The sequence below is a fragment of the Olea europaea genome, unplaced genomic scaffold (genome assembly GCF_002742605.1).
Source record: "Olea europaea var. sylvestris unplaced genomic scaffold, O_europaea_v1 scaffold126, whole genome shotgun sequence".
Classification (NCBI taxonomy): Eukaryota; Viridiplantae; Streptophyta; class Magnoliopsida; order Lamiales; family Oleaceae; genus Olea; species Olea europaea.
Genome location: NW_019230046.1, coordinates 156,072 through 172,932, shown reverse-complemented (window position 1 = coordinate 172,932; position 16,861 = coordinate 156,072).

Sequence of the window (16,861 nt, the reverse complement as noted above, 5' to 3'; positions counted from 1 at the left end):
GTACCACTAGCAAAATCGTAATTTGAAATGGCTGCAATATTTTATGATTGTGAACAACCCAAGATAGGATTTAAAAACTATTGATGTATAGATACGTGTTCCAGCTAACTTAGTTGGAATAATCATATATTGTAGTGGGTATTTTTAAGTTTGATCCAGTCAAAAGACCTCAATTCCACCTTGACTTTCAAAATCATGAATATTATGACATTGGCCTCTTATATGGTAAAAGACAAAGCTGCTCTTAAATGTTTTGTACAATTACAAAACAATATATTGTTGAAAGGACTTTACTACCATTTTAGTTAATAATTGAAAACCAAACACTTTCCCACTTATAAAAACTTCAAAACAAGCTTCCAACACAGAAAAACTTTCATCTTTTCATCTGCTTGAACCTCAAAATCTAGAAAAACTTTGAAACGTTGAAATCGGAAATTTTTTTCATATCAATTACTTCGAATCGGTAAGTACATTTACGAATGTTTAATTTCATTTTCAGTAAATTAGTATACGTTTGAATAGAGAAATTTTATGTCGACATAGTAGTTAGAATAAATTTTTTTTAACAGATCTTACCTATAAAAAAAAAATTGAACAGATGTATAATATTTTTCTTTAGAACCGTAGAAGAATTCCTGCGCAAAAATAGCTGAACAGCCAACTGTTCGGCTGTTAAACAGCCAATTAACACCGACTCTACACTGATTTTTGTTGGCACTGATTTTTTCTTATAATGAATAAATGAAGTTGATTAAATCTATTTCTTTATGTAGATATGATAATCCCCGTTTGTTATTTCGGTGATTTCGAATTGAATGAAAATAATCGGTGGGAATGAAGATGGACGAGTGTCAGTTGTGGTTGTATTGCGATTCCCATAACAGATAGTACATCATACTTAGAAATGTACAACGATTTACAAAATAAGTTGAATGTCGATCAATCTTAATACGATATGCAATTGAGATATCTATTCAACAGTTATGGAGGTTCATCCATTCCAATTCCACCGGTAGTCGTTACTAATGATGCTGAATTGAATTATCTATTAGAATTGAATAAAATGCATCGGACTCCGACTGCTCTTGGTGTGACTTTAGTTAAGAAGGATGTTATCGAAAGTGAACGCGAAGATTCAAATAGGGCGGATAATAATGACCAAGGTTTTTGGGAGACAGTGGAGATAGTTCCTGCGGATGATGTAGTTATTCCTAAAACAGTTGCTCCTGATCGTGATGTCGCTGTTACGCATAGAATTTCGTCGACAGTTGAAGACAATGAGAATATAAATGAGTTTACAAATGAGAATTTGATTGCTTTATCCCGACAGAGACATGAGGTGGGTGGGAGCTCACAGGTTGGAACAAGTGGACCGTCCTCCAATTCTTCCCGTGTGGCTTCCGATGATGAGGACTTGCAGGTCGAGCAACTGTTTGAAACCAAAAAAGATTTGCAGGAAACTGTGCACCGGCTGACATTAAAATATAACTTTGAGTTCAAGGTAAAGAAATCAAACAAGTCATTGTTGACAGTTGCCTGCATCGAAGACAGTTGCAATTGGCACTTGAGAGCAACTAAAATGGACACGAATGAGTGCTTCGTAATTTGCAAGTATTCACGGGAACATACTTGCGAAGTGGGGATTCTTCGAAACGATCACAGGTAAGCTCGAGCATGGTTTATTGGTCGACAGATAATGCACAAGTATCAGGACCCACGGACGATCTACAGACCTTCGGATATCATTAACGACGTCTGTCGAGAGTATGGAGTGGTCATGAGCTATCAGAAAGCCTGGAAGGCCAAAGAATGTGCGTTGGAGGATTTAATGGGATTGGCTGAAGAGAGCTATGCTAAATTGGCTAGGTATTGCCATAACATGGGGACAACTAATCCTCGCACGGCATTTTTTATTGAGACGGGGGGCGATAATTGTTTTAAGTATTTATTCATGACTCTCGGACAATGTATTCGGGGTTTTCGAAATGCAATGCGACACGTAATTCTAGTTGATGATACAACTCTGAAAGCTAAATATCAAGGCAAATTAATTATTGCTACATGTCAAGACGCCAACATCCAAATGTACCCTATTGCATTCGGCATAATCGACAGCGAGAATGATCTGTCCATGCGTTGGTTCTTTTCTAAACTGAGGGAAGTGATCGGGGAAGTCGAAGACCTTGCTTTTGTAACCGATCGGGGACAGTCTATAATAAACGGTATCGCTGAAGTTTTTTCCGAGGCACATCACGGGTATTGCATGTACCATATACAAGGTAATTTGAAGACTAGATATCGGGGCACAGGCATCGTTTCATTGTTTAGGAGAGCAGTCGAAGCTTACAGTGCTGAAGAGTGTAATAAGTTCATGCTCGAGATAGGAAGTAAATCATTACCGGCGTTGGAATATTTGACGAAGATGGGGATCGAACATTGGGCGCGGTCATACTTTCCAGGACGTTGATACAACATGATAACGTCGAATAACACGGAGTCTCTCAATACATTGTTTAAGAAGGATCGAGAGTTACCAATTCTCGCAATGATTGAGAACATTCGTAACAAGCTACAACAGTGGTTTCATGACCGACGTGCGGCATCACAGAATTGCACTAGCGTGTTGGCCCCAACTCAAGAGGAGAAACTGTTTAAGGCGGCAAAGGTTGCGAGGAAGTTGAATGTGGAAGCACTAGATGAGTTTCGCTTCTCCGTGCAATGTGCACGTAAAACGGCATATATGGTGGACTTGATGATAACACATGTACTTGTACGATATTTCAGTTGGAGAGTTTTCCATGTGAGCATGCGGTTGCGGTGGCCATGTATCGAGGCTTTGCTGCGAGAACATTATGCTCTTTGTATTATACGACTGAGTTTTGGAGAACAGCATATGCTGAGACTATATTTCCTCTGCCGAATGAAGCCGAGTGGGAAGTTCCCGAGCACATTCTCCCATTTCATAATGTATTGCCACCAGCAGTTGAACCGCGTGGTTCATGGACGTCCAAGTACATTTAGAATACCATCTACCAGAGAGTTTCCTCGACCGCGTGGGTGTGGCAGGTGCAGAGCCGTAAGGCATACTCGACAATTTTGTACCAGTCAAATTCCCCTAAATGACGATTAGACAGGTACGTTAAATGAATAATATTTCCTTTTACTTTACACTGTTCAATATTTGTTCTTTATAAATTTTCGATGTTCAATATTTATTTTTGATAAATGGTATTTATAATGATTCATATAAAAAAAATAGTTCTATACTCGACCTACGTGTAAAATAACAAAACAAAAAATATAATTAAATTTCCAATGTGAATGTTATATATATTGAACACAAATTTACAATTATTTCATAATCACAAAAAATAATTAAATTTACAATTGAAATGTTACATATATTTAATACAAATTTACGGGTCAGTATTAAATTCGAACAAATCACATGCTAACTTCTTTCTCCAGTTTTGTATCCACGACTGGTTGATTCCATCAACCTTATGCCCTATACTTAAAAATTTAACATACTTAATGGCAAATATGCCGCAGTTGCCGCTGCAATTGAACAAGAATGAATCAATTCAATACTGTGTAAGTAAAAACTAAATCTGAAAGATAAAAACAACAAAGTTCAAACACTTACCTTATGGACTGTCGCGCTGTCGTCGTGTTTCGAACAATCCGCAATTTGTCCTGTACATTTATCCCTGCTCGTCCGGCCATCATACCGGCCATCATAGGAATAATTACAACCACGGACTCCAGGTTTTGCTCCAACTAGCCTTGTGTCAAGCATGAATGATCAGGGTCGTACACATATATAATCAAGTAAGCAAAAACGATCTCCAGCGTAACATAGTGTTTATTGATGCACGCTAGAATGCACATGTGTACAACCCTCCCATGATTTTCCCTCGACACTTGGTGATAGTCCTATCACCCACTCGAGCATATATTCTGACACCGTGTACTCGTTACCTATAAGTTCGAGCGACTGATACTCTATGGTAACGGCACGCAAGAACTCGGTGTTTAATATGACTCGACAATGAATATCAAATGATTTTGGATGTCTTTGAGCTCGATCTCGCAGCAAGTGCATGGCCAAGTCGATGTGCTGCAGCAGGAAACACCAAAAAAGTATGAGTTATTCATTTAATAAACACAAAGTGACGTATACATAAAATATACGAAATGAATAGTTCACTTACATCGTCGGCGAGCCAAGCTCTCGCAGTGGTGATATCGTAGAACTACTTGTAAGGGTCCGAGACCGTCCTTTGACCTATCGTGCGGCTAATTCTGTAAAAAACAGGAAAATGTTAAAATAAGCGTAGACGAGTTAGCGTACATTGCTTTATTAAAATCATACAATACTTTCCCGGGGATACTTTTTCGCCACTCTGTCTCGAACACTTTTCACTTGGCATTGTCCACCTCCCTGAATAAGTCAGGGTGCATCCCATCGATGAATGTCGTCCTCTTGGCCTCAGCCGTGAAGGGGGAAACAACATACTGTGATGGCACTCTCAACCTCTTGCCGACCACCTGCTTCGTCTCGTTAACAGCATGTCTCTTACCCTCAATCACGCCGGGCGTCCTCTCGACGTCCGGGGCCACCTCCTCCGTCACCACCACCTCCGCCCCTCCCGTCGGGGCCTCCCTCTCAGTCGCCACCTCCTCCGTCCCTCCCGTCGGGGCCACCCCTCCATAGACAACCACAATGACTCCAATGTCTTATCACGCCAAAAATGTGGGTGACCCCCCTCTCTATCACCATCTCTGCCACCCTCTCGATCATGATCTCCGCCATCCCCTCTGTCCTCCCATCATCTGTCGGCTAAATCTCCTCTAAGCGCCGCTACTGTACACTAAAGGTCGACAACGGAAGACTGTAGTATTCCAACATCATGGGATAGATCGTCAACCCTCTCTATCAACTCTCGTCCCATATCGTCGACCCTCCCTGTCAGATCGTCGACCTTCCCTGCCAGATCGTCGACCCTCTCTCTCAACTCTCGTCCCAGATCATCGACCCTCTCCGTTAAATCTCGTCGTAGCGCGCCGACCTCTCTGCTATAAATCCAGTCAAACGAGCATACAAATCATCACTGTGTGCCGGAAACACACGGGGGAGGTGTCTGGACGGAGGTGATGCCAATGGCGGGGACGATACTCTCGGCGGAGGTGATACCAATGGCGGCGGCGATACCCTCGGCGGAGGTGATCATGGATCAGCTGGACCGTCCTCCTACATGAATAACATTACAAATTATTCAATAAATTTATACGTCGACGATATTCAATAAATTATATTTCATTCACATACCCAATTTCGGTCCAAGCTCGGATCAGACATCTCTTCGTCTGGGGTGTGCGGAACGCCTAAATCTCGCACAAGACCCCGAGCCTCCTCTTCTATCGACAGCGTCAACTCAGGTATGACTTCAAGCTGACATATTGACATTTCAACTACTTAACGATCATGTAAACAGAATTTCACACTACGTATAATATAAATCACAAATGCATAATACTTACCTGAGGATCGTCGAGGAGGGCCGATAAGTGTTTCCTAGTGGGACATCCCTCCGCTCGCAATGATCTCCAATGATGCATCCGAGGGCAGCGTGTCTCTCCTCGTTGCGCAAAGCGGGCCCCCAGTACAGGGACTGTCTCATATACCAAAATCTGTAACACATACACTTATTATGCACAAATGTAATATACTAAAACGTTAAATTTGATTATATTAAACATTTACCTGCACCGCTAAGGACAATCCATATGTATCGTATTTATGCATCGACCCCCTGAGCCTCGAGTGTGCTCTGGTGAAGACATGTACAGTGTCTTCGTAGCATCTCCGGCCCCATGGATAGTTGTTGAACTCATCGATGTCGTCAACAACTTGCAAATGAAAAATATCGATGGCAGTCTTGTGATGACACCTCATCACACTCTCGAGGATGTAGACCAGCCCAAGCTTCAATTTATCTAGCATTTGGTCGCACCCCCTGATCGCGACCATCAAGTCGGGTAGAAGCACCGACCCATGTCCCTGGAAGTACGTCTCATACAGCCTATTGCTTCTCTTAATGGCTGTATCGTCGCTCGTAATCCTCAGTCCAGTGATCAATGTAAACTCAAACGTCGAGAAACTGACGACCTTGCTCCCGAGGTCGAATTGAAGGGAATCGCCATCGACTGGCCTCAGAAGCCGACATAGAAGTGCATCGATGATCTGTCCTGAGTACTGAACCTCTCGCAACTGGTACAGTGGCCACAAGAAGGACTGTCGTAGCATATCTCTGTGCTGATCATCGAGTAGCTCCAACACAGCAGTAAAACTCTCAAAACTATTGTTCTAAGTGGCCTTCCTCGCCATCCGTCTCAACTCCCCATCTAAATGATGCTCCATCCTGCAAAAATTCAAATGTTAGACCATTGAATAAGAGATAACAAAATAAAGCATAATCTCACAAAATCAAGGGAACCAAATTCTAACTACCATACAATACGCATTAAAATAAATTAGTTATAAATAAAATTAATCACAAATATTACATTTGAAAAATATATTTAAAAAAAATCAGATTAAATACATTTTCAAAAAAATTAAAGAATATAAATATTATTTAAATAAATTAGAAAAAAATCAAAGGTGAAAATAAAAGAACAATAAAAGGGCCAAAATAAATTGTTAATTTCGGACAACATTATCTATTCAATTATTAAATTATATAAAAAAAAGGCAATTATAAAAATTACATAAATAAATAACATCATTATTATTGAGTCAAATTAAAATAAATTAATTATAAAGAAAATTAATCTTGTAATCATTTGGAAAATATATTTACAAACAAAAAATTTTAAATTAAATACATTTTAAAAAAATGTAAAAAATATTTATATTATTTAAATAAATTTGAAAAAAATTAAAGATTATTTCATTTAAAAAAAAGGGGAACAACACAAAATTGTTAATTTTAGATAATATTCAATTATTTATATTAAATAAAAGACAATTATAAAAATTAAATAAATAAATAACATAATTTAGTTTTAATGAAATAAAAAATTAAATTAATTACAATAATTATAAAAAAATAAAAATTAATATATATTTTCCAAAAAAAATTGCCGACTATTAAAAAGTAAACCCGACTGTTCGGGTTGGTCGACTGTTAACAGTCAACCCGACCGACTGTTAACTGACTGTTTTTTGATCGTCTTTCACGAAACTCGCCGGAAATCGCCATTGCCGACGTCATAGAGGTCCAAAAATTAGAAAAAAAAATTCACATTTTTCACCCCAGCATGCCCACAATCTAACTACTCATGCTCATAAGATCTAATTAAACCCATTAAATGTCATATTATTCAATAAATTAACTGGAACAAAAAATGTAATATTATTCCATTTTGACAAAAATCTGCGAGAAAACTAATCGGCATCGTTCTTTCCGGTGTAGATCGTGCTTCTGGTCGGCGATTTAACTCACTACGATGTTAGTGTAGTTGGCCGGTGGTTGGTGGGTCAATTTTCAGGCGACTGTGCGACGGTTTGTTTTTTGGTCGGTCGGTTAGAGAGTTTTTGTTTGACAGTCATAGTCTTGAAGGGTAAAATCGTCCTTTTAGTGTGAAGTTTTTTTTTTTTAACTTAATTTTTTTAATTCATATATTGGATCAAAGGCCAATGTCAAAATTTGCTACAGTCCAAGAGCCATTTTAGTATATTTCCTCTATTATAGTGATGTATAACAAACTATGTAGATTTACCAAAATTGTATGACATTCTTCCAGCATAATCACATGTTATCATATATAATTTTAAAGTTACGGGAAAGTAATTTAAATCTCAGTTCGAGAAACCTTTAATAAAAAATAATTTAAAAGTTTTCTTACTGTCGAACTTATTTATTTAAAATGTTATATGGCTAATAAGGCACAGTCATTATCTCATGTAATATTTTACATTTGTGTGTGTGTGCACGCGCGCAGCGTTGCAGAAACTCGCTCCAAAATCTTCATATAGGTGATTTGGGTCAAGTTTCACGTTATTTTTCTCTACCAAACAACAAATTCAAACTGTTTCAACCCACAACCAATATTCACTTTAGTTGCTTCTCAATTTCACCTACAAATAACAAAATATCGGTGTTGATTTGCAAGTCGCAAAGGTACAAGAAAAATCAGTGGAAGAAGTCACAAAGAGGAGGCCAAAGACACAAAGGTAGCCATCGGTTTTTCTACACAAAGTAGCTGATTTTTTTTCTTCTATTTCAGTCATGTTTTTCTTTCCTTTTACACACAAATCACACACAAAAAACGGCTAGAGCAATATACCATATATATAGATAAATGTTAGCTTTAGTTAGACCAAGAAAGGGATTAAATGGACCAAGATTCAAGAGCTTTTCAATAGGTAAATATATGGGTCGTGAGCAATATTAATTTATTAAGCTACTTTTAACGGTCCCGAAACATCAATACACCATTGGGCAAGACGTCAAAATTATATTCCGACATTTTACTTCATTGTCCGATATTTATTAAGTATCAAAACCCAACAAACAACTTTATATTATGGATGGCAAAAAAAAACCCGACAAACTCGATACCTGCGGGGCCCGCCTTGAATGGGGTAAAGATTACCAACTTAACCGGGTATGCGAGTTGGTTCGGGGTAACAAGGGCCCCGCCTCGCCTGTTTGACTTTTTAAAAAAAAAAATTAATACTTTAAATGAAAAACTCTATGAAATTTCATTAGTGCTAATGGAAGATGAGAACTAGGATTATATAAGGAATATAACAAACAATAAAAGTCTTAATTTACCAAATATATTTGAATAATATAAAATTTTAAAAATAAATTAATTGATTAAAAATTTAATAAATATATTATTGTTTCACTTTAAATGAATCGAGGCATTAAATGAATTATCAAAAAGTAAGAAAATTAAAAATTTAACGGGTACTTGCCAGGACTAAGATCAAAAGATCACCCGAAGTAGGAACAAGTAATTATAGTAATCAATCAAAAGCATATATAATATGCGATGAAGATATAACATAAGATAACATACAGATCTTTTCAAAACATGGTCACACAACAATATACTAACACCAAGTTAATCAAATAAACAGCCAGTATATATGCAACAAATGCATAAATGATCTAAAGAAAATATCTCACTACACTTATCCTATCATATTTCGTATTCATCTCAAGGATACGTATCTTCTCTAATCGCCCACCATGCTCATTAGACCGATCTATAACATATGTCTAACATGTCTAACTGGTAAACCACTATGGATTCTAAGTCTATGGGATAGTCCTCTATCTCTACTTCACTTCTCTTAACATAGGTGATTAATAGGTCTCTACCTAACAAAAGTTGTAGAAGTGTCACTCTGACACTCCACCAGTACAAGATCTTTCATAGATAGAGTATTTTAAACATTTAATCACCTCTCTACTCATAATCCAAATGTCACTTTCCACATCCCCATGTGTATCAACAATGTCCCCTTAGGTTCCTATACTTCACATTACCAAAAGACACATAATAAATTTACTGCTAATGCATCTCAATCCACTACGGCAAAATTGACACCTTTGGTGACCACAAATATTAGGGCTCAATTTAAATTGACTCATACACCACAATGATACTCCAACATCAATACTAAAAAAAGTCCCAAAAAAAAAAAAAAAAAATTCCTACAAAGGAAAAGGTCAAAGTGGCACTTACAAAGAGAATAAAAGAAAGAGTTGGTTACTTCAGAACACTGACAAAAAAAGGTTGACAAAGAGGAAGAAAATAACCCACACAAGGCTATCTCACAAAGATGAAGGAGAAAATGGCCACCCCTCTTTCTTCATACTACCATACCTTCTAACACTTCTCAGAGAGAAAAAAAGAGCATGCCATAGATCTCAATCTATTATGCATGCAAAACATTACACAAATTAACCAGATTGCTCTCAAATTCATGCAAATGCACATTCAAACATATTGAAATGTAAGATATAACATTTCAATAGAATTAAGCAATCATACATGTAGAAATGATTACAAATAGATGAATATGCAATAATCAGGTTTACTCTCAATAAATCTCACTTGGGTCATCAATCGTGATCCAAATGTCAATTTCCACATCCTCGTGCATGTCACCAATGCCCCCTCAGGTTTCTGTACTTTATATTACCAAAAGACACACAATACACTTACTACTAATGCATCTCAAATCCACTACAGCAAAATCGACACCTTTGGCGACCACAAATGTTAAGGCTCAATTTAAATTGATCTATACACCACAATGTCACTCCAACATCAATACTAAAAAAGTCCATAAAAAATTTATTCTACAGAGGAAAAGGTCAAAGTGGCACTCACAAAGAGAATAGAAGAAAGAGTTAGTTACATCACCACACTTGCCAAAAAAGGTTGACAAAGAGGAAGAAAATAACCCACACAAGGCCATCTCACAATATCTCACAAGCCACACAGGCTCACAAAGATGAAAGAGAAAATGGCTGCCCCTCTTTCTTCTAATTACCACACCTTCTAGCACTTCTCAGAGAGCAAAAAAGTATGCCATAGATTTCAATCTATTATGCATACCAACACATCACACAAATTAACTAGATTGCTCTCAAATTCATGTAAATGCACATTCAAATATATTGAAATGTAACATATAACATTTCAACAGAATTAAGCAATCACACATGTAGAAATGATTACACATAGATGAATGTGCAATAGCCAGGTTTACTCTCAATAAATCTCACTAGGTCATCACTCATGATCCAAATGTTAACTTCCACATCCTCGTGCGTGTCACCAATGTCCCCTCAGGTTTCTATACTTCACATTACCAAAAGACACACAATACACTTACTGCTAATGTATCTCAAATCTACTACGACAAAAATTGACACCTTTGGCGACCACAAATGTTAGGGCTCAATTTAAATTGACCCATACACCACAATGTCACTCCAACATCAATACTAAAAAAAGTCAATAAAAAATTTATCCTACAAAGGAAAAGGTCAAAGTGGCACTCACAAAAGAATAGAAGAAAGAGTTAATTACTTCACCGCACTCACAAAAAAAGGTTGAAAAAGAGGAAGAAAATAACTCACACAAGGTTGTCTCACAATATCTCACAAGCCACACAGACTCAAAAAGTTGAAAGAGAGAATGGCTGCCCCTCTTTCTTCTCATTACCATACCTTCTTAACACTTCTCAAAGAGCTAAAATATATGCCCTAGATCTAAATTTATTATGCACGATTGCTCTCCAATTCATGCAAATGCACATTCAAACATATTGAAATGTAACGTATAACATTGCAGTAGAATTAAGCAATCATACATGTAGAAATGATTACACAGATGAATTGCAATAACTAGGTTTACTCTCAATAAATCTCACTCGGGTCGTCACTCGTGATCCAAATGCCACTTTCCACATCCCGTGCATATCACTGATGCCCCCTCAAGTTCCTATACCTCACACTACTAAAAGACACACAATACACTTATTGCTAATGCATCTCAAATCCACTACGACAAAATTGACACCATTGATGACCAAAATGTTAGGGCTCAATTTAAATCGACCCATACACCACAATGTTACTCCAACACAAATACTCAAAAAAGTCCAAAAAAATTTATCCTACAAAGGAAAAGGTCAAAATGGCACTCACACTTATGCTACCACACTTGCATGCAACATATAAAATAGATCATTGGGGTGAAGATTGTTCTATCATGTAAACTCTGAAATTCAGCTTAAAGGTTATGGTAACTCAAATTGGGATGCCTGTCCAGACACAAGGAAGTTGTTGACCTAATGGTCGACTTCTTGTTTTGATTATTACAAACAAATTGCGTTTGATTCTAACAAATTGAATTTAAGTGATTGATAATGATTATTGCAAATTTATGACACGAAAGATCTAGATCGGGAATCATGCAACCTTGGCACAAAACGATATACACACAAGCTAGATTGAAGATTTACGAACAAGGAAATGGAAATCGAGCTTTCACGTACCAAATTGCATTGGATGAAGAAATTGAAGACATTAACTATAGATTCATTTGTATACTCAAGTGTAAAGGTAAAACACTTTAATATTTTGCATCGATTATAGCTCAAACAATTTTTATGCACGAAAATTATCATGACAAACTTTACTTGTATAAAAATTATTTTCAAAAGATAAGTAATTTGATTTTCACAATTAAACCTTTATGAAATTACTTGTCTATATGAAGTATATAAGAAAACCATTCAAGTATCTTAAAGGAAATTTTTCACGAAGGAAAAATTAGATGGGCAAAATAATCGCCCATTCGGACGTCCAGATGGGGTTGTCCGGACGTGTCCGGACGTCCGGATGAAGTCTTCAACGGTCGAATATTTTACCGTTTGGAAAACGGCTAGTTACTCGTCCGGATACCGAGCGAACGTCCGAATCACTCGTCCGGGTCTCTCGTTTGATGACTATAAATACATCTCTTTTTACCTCATTCAAAACAAGCTTTCTAGAACATTAAAGAGAGTTATTTATTGATCTTATCTACCTTGTTTTTCAATCTTTAAGAGATCAAAATATTTATTTGTTGAAAAACTTTTTGAGTTAGTAACTTTTTGAAAAATCATATATCTCAATAAAAGTTTTTCACACAACACTTGAGCTATATTCTGTGATTTATTGAAGTGTTTGTGCCTAATTCTCTCTTAATATTTAGTTGTGTTCATACCATTTGTTAAGAGAAAAACCTTTCAATTGTAACTTTGATTTTCTTGTGGGTCAAATTGAGGTCTCAGAAAGCTCAACGTGTAAAAAGATCGATGCTCCTTAGTTGTAAGTCACCGGAAGCATAGTAAGGGTTGGATTGCACCATAAGTCAATCAAAGATAGTGAAAAAGGTCTTGCTCGTGACAGAGAGCTTGGTAATGGGGACGTAGATCGTGATTGGATCGAACCACCTTATTACATCGTTTGCACTCTCTTTTTCCTTCCTCTTATTACTTTTGTGTTGTCTTGTTCATTCATAGTTATTTGCTTAAATTTGCGTTTTTTTTAGAAAAAGTTTCAAATAACCAATTCACCCCCTCTTGGTTAGTTATTATTGGGCTTTCAAGAAAAAAAATTACATGTGTTCTTGTATAATTGTAACCGTCATAAAAATATAGGCTGGTGATTTATGAGAATAGGTTCAATACATCTCGAGAGAGAGTATTGAATAGATTTAGGGCATTGATTTGTCAAATTCTCATTGGATTATCAAAATTGTGAAATTAGGGTTTAATTAATAATTATTTGGGGATTCGTGATCCTAGTGCATTCGTTTTACATAGATTTTCATAAATTGACAATACATTTCATTTATTTTCATAACATTTCGTAATTGAGTCATTCATTAAGTGAATTTAAGTAATTAGGGTTTGATTTGAAATTAGGGTTTTTCAATTTGGGGATTTCCCCCAAAATTAGGGCTTTTAATTCTAAAATTCATCTTAAATCAATTAGTTTCGATTAAGGCTAAAATAAATAAAATTGAACTACTCTTTCTCTGTGGGACGATACTCGGACTTCTAAAGTCCACTTTATTACTTGTCACGACCCGTACACTTGCGGTAATTTAAATCGAAAGAAATATTTCGCGAATAGTGTTCATACCATTTGTTAAGAGAGAAACCTTTCAATTGTTACTTTGATTTTCTTGTGGGTCGAGTTGAGGTCCCGGAAAGTTCAACGTGTTAAAGGATCGGTGCTCCTTAGTTGTAAGTCACCGGAAGCATTGTAAGGGTTGGATTGCACCATAAGTCAATTAAAGCTAGTGAAAAAGGCCTTGCTCGTGACGGAGAGCTTGGTAACGGGGGACGTAGATCGTGATTGGATCGAACCTCCTTATTACATCGTTTGCACTCTCTTTTCCTTTCCTCTTATTACTTTTGTGTTGTCTTATTTATTCATAGTTATTTGCTTAAATTTGCGTTTATTTTTAAAAAAGTTTCAAATAACCAATTCATCCCCCTCTTGGTTAGTTATTCTTGGGCTTTCAGAAGTCCGTGACAAGATATTGTGTATTTGTGGTGTATTCTTTGGTATCTTAGAAGTCGATGAAGTAGGGAGCTGTTTCTAGATCATCAGCTAAGGCAGAGTATATGGCAATGTCCAATGTATGTAGTGAATTAACTTGGCGTCGCTATCAATTTAAGGATTTACAGATTTCTTATCCATGAAGTGCAATATTGTATTGTGATAACAAATCAGTTTTACATATTAATACAAACCCTTTCTGTCATGAAAGAACAAAATATATAGAGATAGATTGCCAACTTGATTCGGGATAAAATTCAAGAGGGGGCATTTCAACAGAACACGTGTCCAGCAAATCTCAAGTGGTAGATATCCCTACGAAGAGCTTAGGCTCTCAAAACATCTATTTATGTATGTTTAAAATGTAAGTAGTAGACATCTACTCTCCATTTTGTTGGGTCTATTGAGGAATGAAGTTGAAACCGCTTAGCTAGACAGAAGAGAAGTTGAGTTGGATAGAAAAGAAGTGGAATTAGAAAAGAATACAAATCAGCATACCTGAAGGCGATTTCCCTTGACAGATCATCAAGGGGAGAATTTTCTAGAACAGAGGCCTGTGGTTATCCTAGAAAAATGATAGAAGAAATATTGGTTGTAGAACTGCTACATAAAATTGCATTTCTCATGTATTTATATTTGTATAGAATAATTTTGTCTTTGGATATTCTTTTTGATTCCTGTCTCTGTAATATAAATATTCCAGCAATATAATTAGTTCAATAAGAAAACAAAAATAAATATAAAGTAGCTTTTCTCTCCATTCAAAGTTCTTCCAGTATGTAAATTTAACGTTTATAGATTCAAAAGTTAATATGTTCAACCTATGTCGTGTCGTGTCATTTTTGACGCTCCTTGACACTCAAGAACGTGTATCCCAAGTTGTGTGTCCTTATCCTATTTTTTTATTTATCTTTTGAGATATAAACACTCAATGAATACTTTAGAGTCATTCCTTGAACAAGTGTGAAACATGCAATATGTCATGTAATACATTAAAATATAAAAATAAAGATATAATATCTTAATTTTGTTATAAAATTACATAATAATTAGTATAGTCTTACCAAAATATCTAGATAAGCTTTGCTAGAGTAGTTTGTGTAGTGATCAATTTGAGAAACTTTTAACGACCAGTTGATATGTAGTGAGTACATACTCCACAGAAGTTATCAAAGCCAGCTTTCAGTGGTAATTCTCAAAGGCAGTAAAACACAAGAACTGACGTTGTAGATCCGGGATTCAAAGAAAGTGTAACTGGAGGACTAACTACATTATAACCCAAACCAGTACCAAAATGGTGGATTAAGCTTCTCATCATAAAATGGGTAACTCACAATGAAATATACATATAGGAATCACTATTATAATGAAAGATATATATAAGTTTTGAATCTAATAATTCTCTTCTATTGTTTTATCTTTTTCTTAGTTTTATAACATATTATTAGCACACATACATTTTTTATTGATGATGATTGAAAAATTATTGAAATGGCCTTTGAACTTCCTTAGCAGAGCAATGACGTTTCTGCTGTTCCAATGAGTAATTGAAGACCTGCAAAAGGAGGCAGGGCTTTCTTTCCCTTGTACCTCTAGCACGAGAATTAGTAATAGGTTTTAAATAAAATGACTTATGAAAATAGGGAGAAAATATGTTGTGAAAAAACTAAACCCTCTTATCTAACACGACTTTGGAGTATTTATAAGCATTTGATGTAATGTAATCGTCAGACAATTACTGTCCACGTGTCTAGTATAACATGTCCATTCACCAGATAGTTTTTACCCACAATCAGAGTAGATAGTTTCCACTCACTAGTTGGTTAGTGGGATCAATGATGACTGTCAAGCAATTATCAATCAACTAAAAATGATGTTCAGACAGTTGAGAGTCGTGATAATCGATCTATCATAGCAAGAGTCATCTAGCATAGCTTAAGTCATTTAGTATAATGGAATTCAAGTTAGAATAGTGGTAGTTGGTCTACCATAGTGGAATTCAAGATAGCATAGTGATAGTCAATCTACTATAGTGGCAATCAGAGCTAAAATGATATTGGTAACACCTCAAATTTTAAGTCGATAAGATTTGGGGCGTTACAGTATGGTATCAGAGCTAAAATCGATTCTGTAGACTCAAAAGAAAAATAATTACGAATTTTATTTTTAAAAGTTTGATATTAAATTTCTGCATGCTTTCATTGATTTAGATAATAATTTTGAAATGGAAGTAGTTTAGATTTAAATCACTATTTATGTCATTATCCATGTTATGCACTGTACGTATTTACTTGATTGCTCTACTTTTGAGTAATGTTTGTGTAATTTTGTTTTCTTGAAGCATAACTCTTTATTGATTCCTAAAAAAAAAAAAAAAATTCAAGGGATTTCACTTTGAATTATTGTTTGAACCTTTTGACTTGTGTAGTCGCAAAATTGAAAGGCTTTGTCAAAAAGACCTAAACTGTCTAAGAAGAGCTTGGGATTTAAGTGGTCCATTTGTGACCCCCCCTCCTCATTTGGAAGCCTTTTAATTGCTCGTTACTCAATTCGATAGGGGTGAAAAATAATATTTCAAAGCGTTCAAGATTTTTCTTTAAATAAATAAATGTGGTGTTTAGTCACTGTCTTAAATTTTTTAAAAATTTCCCAACTGCATCTTGTGTGTTCCACTATCTGCACATAGTTCAAAGCTTCAAAATTTT